The sequence below is a fragment of the Salvia hispanica genome, chromosome 6 (assembly GCF_023119035.1).
Source record: "Salvia hispanica cultivar TCC Black 2014 chromosome 6, UniMelb_Shisp_WGS_1.0, whole genome shotgun sequence".
Classification (NCBI taxonomy): Eukaryota; Viridiplantae; Streptophyta; class Magnoliopsida; order Lamiales; family Lamiaceae; genus Salvia; species Salvia hispanica.
Genome location: NC_062970.1, coordinates 19014196 through 19023769, shown reverse-complemented (window position 1 = coordinate 19023769; position 9574 = coordinate 19014196). Strand labels below are relative to the sequence as shown.

Below are 9574 nucleotides of genomic sequence, written 5' to 3'. Positions count from 1 at the left end.
TCCGCTGCCAGTTCCTTCAGTGTATATTTGTTGATGTTCGGCTGTGAGTGGGCTTAAAAACCACGTAGGCCAATATATCTTTACACTAGGCCCGTTATCGGTCCTAATATGTTATTATGATAAAAAATTTAATTCTTCTTATCAAATAACTTATCACTTTCTTAATACTCCCCATGGTATGCTTTTCAAAAATAATTTATATTTTTATTATATTTTTAAATACACTTTAGATTATTATGACTAATATAATAGTAAAAATGTAACAAAAAAAAGTACCTAATGAGAGTACAAATAAGTGTGGATTGGGTTATGTAGTGAAGAACAAAAAACTAAACACCGATGGAAAATTCAACAATTATTTAAATTCGTGAAAATGATAAAATGATTTTAAATAGCTTTTGGGGTAATTAGTTTGGCCAAGAAACTTGAGTTTTTTTTTTTAATAAATTCACTTATTTTGATTCTACCATCTATAATGTTTTGATTTTATTATTATAATGCAAATTTTGAGATATACTCCCTCCGTCCCACAAAAGATATCACACTTTCCTTTTTAGTTTGTCCCACAAAAGATGTCACATTTTCATTTTCGGAAAAAGTTCTCTCTCACATGAATATAAAAATTATATTTTCTCTCACCATTTAACACACAAAACAAAACCTCCTAAAATCTCGTGCCGTCCCACAAGTGTGACATCTTTTGTGGAACGGAGGGAGTATGAAATTTAAGATTATCAAAAAATATATGATGAAACATGAATAACAGAAAAGTTATGGATAACCTTAGATAATTCTTATGCGTACTACTCGCTCCATCCCAACCAAGATGACACATTTCTATTTTTGGAAACTTTCTTTGTTCAATTAATGCACCCAGCCACACTTGATCATGGTGTTCCAGCTTTAGTTGCAGCTCTCCGCAGCACAACTTTGAAAGCTAGTTTTTTCTTTATGGCACTTGCGCCTGGGGCATGTCCCATTTCATGTCATTTCTTTATTGAATAAATTAGGGCATTTATCAATTTCTTTGTTATTGCCAGATCCTAGTGTTTGTTCGCCATGCCACTTGGCTAAGAGTAAACGTTTACCTTTTGCTATTAATGAAAAACGTGCTACTTTTGTGCTTGAACTAATTCATTGTGATTTTTGGGGTCATGCACCCATTGCTACTTCTGATGGTTATAAGTATTATGTTCCTTTTGTTGATGATTTCTCGAGATTTTCTTGGATTTATTCGTTACGAGCCAAATCAGACTTTTTTGACATATTACTACATTTCCATAAATTTGTCTGCAATTAGTTTTCTCGGACTGTGATGGAGGCACTGAATTTGTTAATGCCCGAGTTCGTGAGTTTATGTCTGCAAATGGAATTCATCACCGCTTGTCTTGTCCATACATATACGCCACAACAGAACGGCCGTGCAGAACGTAAACATCGACATGTCACTGAGACATGCCTCTCTATGATGTTTCACTCTCATGCTCCGACATCTTTCTAGTTCGATGCATTTGCTACAACTGTATGCATTATTAACAGACTCTCATCATATGTGCTACAAAACCAATCGCCATTTGAAGTTCTGTTCGGTTCTGCTCCATATTATGCACTCTTTCAACCTTTTGGTTATCGTGTCTTTCTATATTTACGTGATTATGCAGCTGATAAGCTTTCCCCTCGGAGACGCCCTTGTATTTTCTTGGATTATAGCAGTATGTATAAAGGTTTTCGCCTTCTGGATCCGACCAACGCCTTTCTCAATAGTGTTCTTGACAAACTAGTCTACATGACTCAACCCCCCGGGTTCGTTGATCCTTGGATTCCAGACCATGTCTGTCGGCTTAAAAAGGCCATATATGGTCTTCGTCAAGCCCCTCTGGCTTGGTTTCAGAGATTCAACACTTTTTTTCTTAGTATGGGGTTCTCTCAGAGTCAAGCAGACTCGTCATTATTCTACTTTCATTGGGGGCCGTCTACCATCTTTCTCCTTTTTTATGTGGATGATATCATCGTCACTGGTAATGATCAGTCTTTGCTGTAGAGGTTCATATCTCAGATTCATAAGGAGTTTGTCATTAAAGATCTTGGTCGTCTCAACTACTTTCTTGGTCTTGAAGTTTCCTACACTCACGATGGACTTTTTATCGGTCAGGCTAAATATGCTCATGATATTCTCAAGATTTCTGAGCTATTAGACTCCAAGCCTGTAGCGACGCCCCTATCTGCAAGGGAAGTTCTTGTTCGTGATGTTTCCCCATTTCAGGATCTCACTCTTTATAGGTCTCTCGTTGGGGCACTTCAGTAATTAATTATCACTCGTCAATCTTATCAGCTAGTTCCTTCAGTCTCCTACAGATGATCATTTTCAAGCGTTGAAACGTATCATTCGGTATGTCAAGGGAACAATCCATTTCGGCATGTCCTTCACTCGTCGTATTGACTCTTCCGTTATTGGATACTCAGATGCCGATTGGGCTAGTTGCATTGAAACTCGACGCTCTACATATGGATATTCGACTTTTCTTGGTGGAAATCTCGTTTCTTGGAATGCCAAGAAACAACCAACCTTTGCTCGTTCTAGTTGTGAGAGTGAATATCGTGCTATGGCCAATACTGCTGCTGAAATTGTTTGACTCTCAAATCTTCTTCATGAGCTTTAGTCCTCTCCATCTTCTCGGCCTCAGCTCCTCTGTGACAATAAGATTGCTATCTTTCTTAGCCAAAATCCCGTGGCTCATAAACGAGCTAAACATATTGACCTGGATTATCATTTTGTTCGAGAACTTGTAGCTTCAGGGAAACTTACTACCCAGTTTGTCCCATCTCATCTTCAGCTTGCTGACATCTTCACCAAGAGTCTTCCACGGCCAGCTTTTGAGTTTCTTAGGTCCAAGCTGTGCGTGTGCCTTCATCCCACGCAACGCTTGAGGGGGGATAATAAAGAAAATAGTTGATTAATCTCTAATTAGTGTAATTAGTATTTATTTGATCTTTCCTATAATTATCTTTCCTTTAATCATGGGAAATTATTGTAAATCATGTATTTTACACCTATTAATACAAGTTTCTCCAATCACCAATTCACGGTGATTCTCATATCAATTCTCACACATATTTATTTACATAGATAATCCTATTAAGATTTACTCACATAATTATGAGATATATACGACTTATATATGTAATAGTTTGCTAATCCATACCTCTCTGCTCTCAAATCAATTCACGCATTCATGCGAGTTTTTTTTTTAACACGATTTCTCCTTAATTATTTGATTAAGAGAAGTATTAGGTTGAGTAGTAATTGTGATTGTTTGTTTTGATATATGGAGTCTGCAAATCCACTTGAGAAGAACTACAGAGTTGGGGAAGTGATTGGGATTGACACCTTTGCAAAAGTGAAAATTGCACAACATCTTCGGACTGGGCAGAATGTTGTCGTTAAAATCAATCGTGCGATGATGGAGAGCCCTGAGAAGCAAGAAAAGGGTAAAAACATTTATTTATGTTTGCATTAGCCTCTAATTTTATGATCATAAGTGTTTGTTTTTTCTAAGAGTGAGTTGATTTATGCAGTGAGATGAGAAATAAAAATAGGTCAAATGTGCGTGCATCCACACGTGATCCGTGTCTATGAAGTTATATAGACACCAACGAATATCTATGTGATCATGGAGCCCCATGATGAAAGGAGAGCTCTATGGTTATATTACAGAAAAGAAAAGGTTGCAAGAAGACGAAACTAGACACTATTTTCGGCAGGTTTGTTGTGTTTTCTTGATATGTTAAGCACTAAACATTGTGGTAATGAGTAATGATTGTATTTGTGTGGCAGATTATCGTTGGAGTGGAGTATTGCCATGTGAATAATGTGGTTCATCGCGACCTTAAATCAGAGAATTTGCTTTTAGATGGAAAAGGCAATGTGAAGATTGCTGATTTTGGACTAAGCAATATTACGAAAGATGGAAATCTTCTCAGAACAGCTTGTGGAAGCCCTAACTATGCTACACCAGAGATTATTTTTGGACAACCTTATGGGCCTGAGAGCATTCCCAATGCTCTCCCTAAAAACTCCCTTATTTCTCCCTAACTCCTGCCACATCAGCACCAAAATTTATCCCCAATTTTTAGCCAACTTTTAGCCAACTGCTCCAATGGTTTCTCCCTTGTTTCTTCCTTATTTTTCCCTAACTCAACATTTCATTTTTACATCATCACTAATATTGTTTAATTTTCCCTACAAATGTGTTTAATAAATAGATTTATAATGAACAATCCATCGTTGTATTAATCATTGGAAAATATAATACAACGAGAAAAAAAAACTACAAATAAAAAACCATAAAAAACAAAGATTTAAAAAACTAAGAGGGAGGGGCGTCCGGCGGGAGGCCCATCAGGATCTTCATATTTTGGATGGTCGACCAGAGGGACTGCTTCTCTTCTGGGGTTCCGCCGCCGGTGAAGTACAGCGTGTATAGCTGCGTCAGATTGGCGACATTGGCAGAGAGTGTGGCTTGTTGTATGAATTGGGGTTCCGACTGGGCATCCGACGATGCGCCCTTCCCCTTCCGCCTCCCCTTCGCCTTCTTCGCTCCCACAGGGCGCTCGTGCGGACCATCCCCAGTCAAGTCGATGGGGGTCGCGCTTCCCTCACTCTCTGCACCGCTAAGTCGCGAGCGCACCGATTTCCCGTGCAGCGCGCTGTGCATCCACATCCGGAATTTGGGGAGATCCTTCACCCTATCATAGATGTTCCAATACTTGAAGCCCTTCGACAAGAACTGGCCATTATACCTCTGCATGGCCTCATCTCGGACCATGTGCTCGTTCTGGCCACTCGTCATGTTCGTCATCAAGTTAGAGTATATACCGTTGAAGTGGCCGCAATCCCTCATGAGGCGCTCCCAATGCCGGCGGATCGCCTCGCTGCCATGGTCCTTCATCGAGGCAGTCTTGTTGCTCGTGTACTTCTCCACAACCCCGCTCCCTGCAACATGAGCTCAGTCTGGTAGTTGTTGCGCTCCGCGTTCTGCGTCGTGTCCGCCCAGCTAGTTGGCTATCAGCTCGGACTCTTCCAGAGTGTAAGTAGTCCTTACCCGCTTCGGCTTCTCATTGGAAGCCGTATCAGTCGCAGCCGTCGACGCCGGCGCCTTCCCCTTCCTGCTCCTGGAAGGCGGCTCGGCGGGCGTTTCTTCAACCTCGTAGTCGTCCGTGCTGAGTGTCGGATCCGTTGTGTACGTCGCGTCCTGAGATCCTTCGTCGTCTGGGGTTGATCCAGGGGTGTCGAACAACGATGTGACTATCTGGGGGCGATACACATCGTCGACTGGAGAGGGCATGCTGAGGGCAGACTCGAAAGTACGGAGAAAGTCTGCGCACCGGAGGAGTCTGCAATGGGGACGGACCTGCATATGGATATTGGCCGGGAGGAAAACCCATCGACAACAACGAGTTCATCCACTGCTGATTTGTTTCATCAGTGGGGTTGGGAATTTGCGGACTCGGCTCTTTGCCCTTACCTTTTTCGGGAATGTTTCCTACTTGAACTCATAATTTTGAAGATTGAAGATTGAAGATTGAGATAATGAGATTGAAAAATTGAGAGAATGGAGATTGTGTGGGATGAATGGAGGAGGAGGAGGAATTATATATAGTTTTGGAAATATAGCCGTTGAAAAAAAAAAAAAAAAAACGCCGAAAAATCGCCGAATCGCGCCTACAGTGGGCGCCGATGATTCGGCGATGAAATCGCCGAGTGTTATCGCCGGACCATTGGGAATGCTCTGAAGTCGATATTTGGAGTTGCGGTATTATTCTGTATGCTCTTCTCTGTGGGGCTCTTCCATTTGATGATATAAACATTCTCATTATCTTCAAGAAAATTAAGGTATATGTACTACAAATTTTCATTGTTCGACGCAGAGAGAATTTATAGAACTAACAATGTTTTTGATAAATTTTAGGCTGGAAGATATAGCTTCCGGACCAGTTGTCTAAATGGAGCTCGTGATTTGATTAAGAGAATCTTGTGGTCGACCCTACGAGGAGGTTGACGATTCGTGGCATACGACAACACCCTTGGTTCATACTAAATATTCCTCCCTATTTAAATCTCAATGTAGCCCAACATGTACCAAGGGTAATTAAATTTTTTGTCCAAACTCCAAACTATTCTTATGATTTTAACATTAGAAACTTGCTGATGCAGTTTGATTATTATTGTTGCAGATTGATGATGAGATCATTGAACAAGTTGTTGTGTTAGGATTTGATAGAGGCCAGCTTATTCATTCACTACATAGCAGCCTTCAAAATGATGTATGTAAACTACTCTGTGGGTTATTTTAGTCCTAACGTTATGAATTGCTTATATTATGGCCTTATATATGCTATAGGCTACCGTTACTTACTATCTACTATTGACCCACCGATCGAACAATGCAACTGCCTCCTTTTCTGCGCCTTTATCATGGCGCGGCTTGAGTTCATCACTATGTTTACTTGTGACAAAAAGCTTGTGACTGAGCCACTTATTAGCTAGGATTTATAATATTAACGTTGCAGTCTAACCATTTGTTAGGATACTCCCTCCGTCCCGCTTAAGATGACACGTTTTCCTTTTTAGTCTGTCCGAACTAAGATGACACATTTTCTCTTTTGGTAACTTCCTCTCTCCAATTAATACACTTAACCACTTTTTCTCACTCCTATTAAAATATTCATCTTTCTTTCTCTCTCTATTTTAATAATTACACCCACTTTCTCTCTCTCCAATTAAACACTTTAACCAATAACTCCTAAAATCCCGTGCCGGCTAAGTAATGTGTCATCTTAGCCGGGACGGAGGGAGTAGTATATTTTTAATTTTTCATTTTAGTTTAGAAAATAGATCTAAACTTTAAATCTTTTTTGCTTTTATATACGTGTAACTCACCTCAAATAACATAAATAACGTTAAACCTGATATAAAGTGCACACAATATATGTGCAGAATAACATTATTGATACTCTTTATTGACTAAAAGTTTGGCAATTCGAGTATGATGAATGGAAATTGATTGCACTTAATGAATTGAAAGCCAATATATAAGGATGTGAGATTTTCTTATTCTGAATTTGGTGATGGCCCATCATAAATTATCAATCCACTGCTTGTGAACGAGTAAGACTATAAAATGCTAACGTGAGGACTATAAATTAGTATAGAGCGGACTATGCCCGCCCCATTGTGGATGCTCGTAGGAGTGTCGGTGTGTGCGGTGTGTGCACGGTTCATAACATCGTACACCTTTTTTGGTGTATGACAAGTAAAACACACTAATCAGTACCGAGCAGCCAACCATATTGCACATGAATTCGAGTCGGGTGAAGGTTGAAACAAACCCATACGACAATAGGCTAGACGCATCCACCAACTTTATCAAGACAAAAGTTTCATCAACCTTATATACTGTACACAGTTTCACAATGAATATCCGACTAGTAACAAGATCACATCTAAATCAAACCAGCTTTACTTAAAATTAAATCTTCACCGCAGCTTCTTCATTCTTTTGTAATTTCTTTTCCATTTCTTCAAAAGATTATAAACAATTTTGATATATTGTGGGAAAGTTAAACACCGTTATGTCGAACTTTTCAAGAGGAATGCCACCATACAGTTCCACCAGTTATTGCAATTACTTGGGCTTGACACTCTACCTCCCCTTTATATACAAAAGCTAGAAAATTTTACTATTCTTTTGCAATTACCTTATCCGTTCGGTTGGCATGGCTCATAACTTTTTCGTTACTTGTCCTTATTGGCTACTTGAAGTAGTGTTAGAAATCATATTTGATGGGAAACAGTAGGGTATGGTCATTATCTGATTATCTCTTGGTGCAACCTCTTGTAGTCTGATCCTCCAAACTTTGGTGGCTTCTCGGCGGGTGGCATCATTCGTGGTGATATAGGTCTCGAGCTTGGTCCATGAAATATACCCATCATGTAGCCTGTGAAGGAGCCAACACTTTGGCTGGGCATAGAGCCCCCACCATACATGTTAGGAGTAAAGGCTGTTGACAAGAATGAGCACAAGTCGTGCTCTACAGAAATGCTTTAGAGGAATAAACTCCTCCACATATGACTTGATAAACTACCCTAAGAGAATAATAATGAATCTGGAAATAATATCTTGACTTTATTTGACTAAATTGGAATAGACAGAAACTGAATAGCAGAACAGGAAAGGGAAATCCTTCGCAGATGCATAATCCTCATGAAGGAGGCCTACGAGAAAAACTCGTCCAATAAACTGATCTCTCCAAGATGATTAGCTACTCCTACTGACCCACCTTATATAGGCGGCTAAACAAATCTACAATAATTCAAAATAACAATAAAATCTCAGAATTTGAACTAACTAATCAGGCGAGATAATCTTGGGATTTCCCCACTAACTACTTCCCTATTATTCGGCCAAACCACTCCCCTCCAACAAACATCCATATCAATACATGTTGGGCATAGAGCCCGCCATGGTCGTACCGGCCCCGAAGGATCCAGCACTCGTGTTGAACCCGAAGGCCCCAACACTCGTTCCAGCAAAGGATCCAGTGGAACCAACTGATCCACTCGAAGTGGATTTACCAGTGGGTCCAAAGGGGTTATCAGTCTCCCAAGGGGTTGTTGATGAAGATGTAGTGAACCCGGGGGTTGACCTCATCCCGGGATCGACGACATGCCTCGTTTTCACATTGTTGCGGTAGAGCCTATCGGCAAACTCTACATTAAAAGCTTTTAAACAATAAGAGTTTATTATGATGGATGTTGAACTATCTGAACTATTTCATTTTAAACATCCTTAAATAAACATACATCAAGAATTGGTGTGATGAATGTTGAACTTAACTGACAATCAAAAATATATGATAGTATAACTTTTACAAAGAAAGAATCATAAACACTTCATGACTTGAGTTTGGATAAATAAGCTATAGGAGTATACATTTATGTATTCCACCGACGCTTCTAAAAATTGGTGAATGTTGTGTATATAAAAGAGAATACATGTGTCTAGAATAACTCTCTAAATATATATGTAGCATCTTTCTATTCATAATATTTTTGGGCCCAGAGATAATGAAAACTTTGTATATTTTATAGTTTTAAGAAGAGTGTGTATATTTGTTGATGTCCGACTGTGAATGGGCTTAAAAACCGCGTAGGCCCATATTACACTGGGCCCGTTATCGCTATTATGATAAAAAAAAAAATTAATTCTTCTTATCAAATAACTTATCACCTTCTTAATACTCCATATGGTATGCTTTTCAAAAATAATTTATATTTTCACTACACTATTATGACTAATATAATAGTAAAAATGTAACAAAAAAAAGTACCTAATGAGAGTAGAAATAAGTGAGGATTGGGTTATGTAGTGAAGAACGCAAAACTAAACACCGATGGAAAATCCAACAACTATTTAAATTCGTGAAAATGACAAAAACGATTTTAAATAGATTTTGGGGTAATTAGTTTGGCATAGGGGTGCTTAAACGGTTCCCTGGTTCTCGGTTAACTGGA

General features: G+C 39.3%; 1 pseudogene; it reads left to right on the top strand.

The window, feature by feature from the left end:
- The first annotated feature begins 3326 nt into the window (after positions 1-3326).
- On the top strand, positions 3327-6527 carry LOC125194859 (annotated as a pseudogene).
- Positions 6528-9574: the final 3047 nt, after the last annotated feature.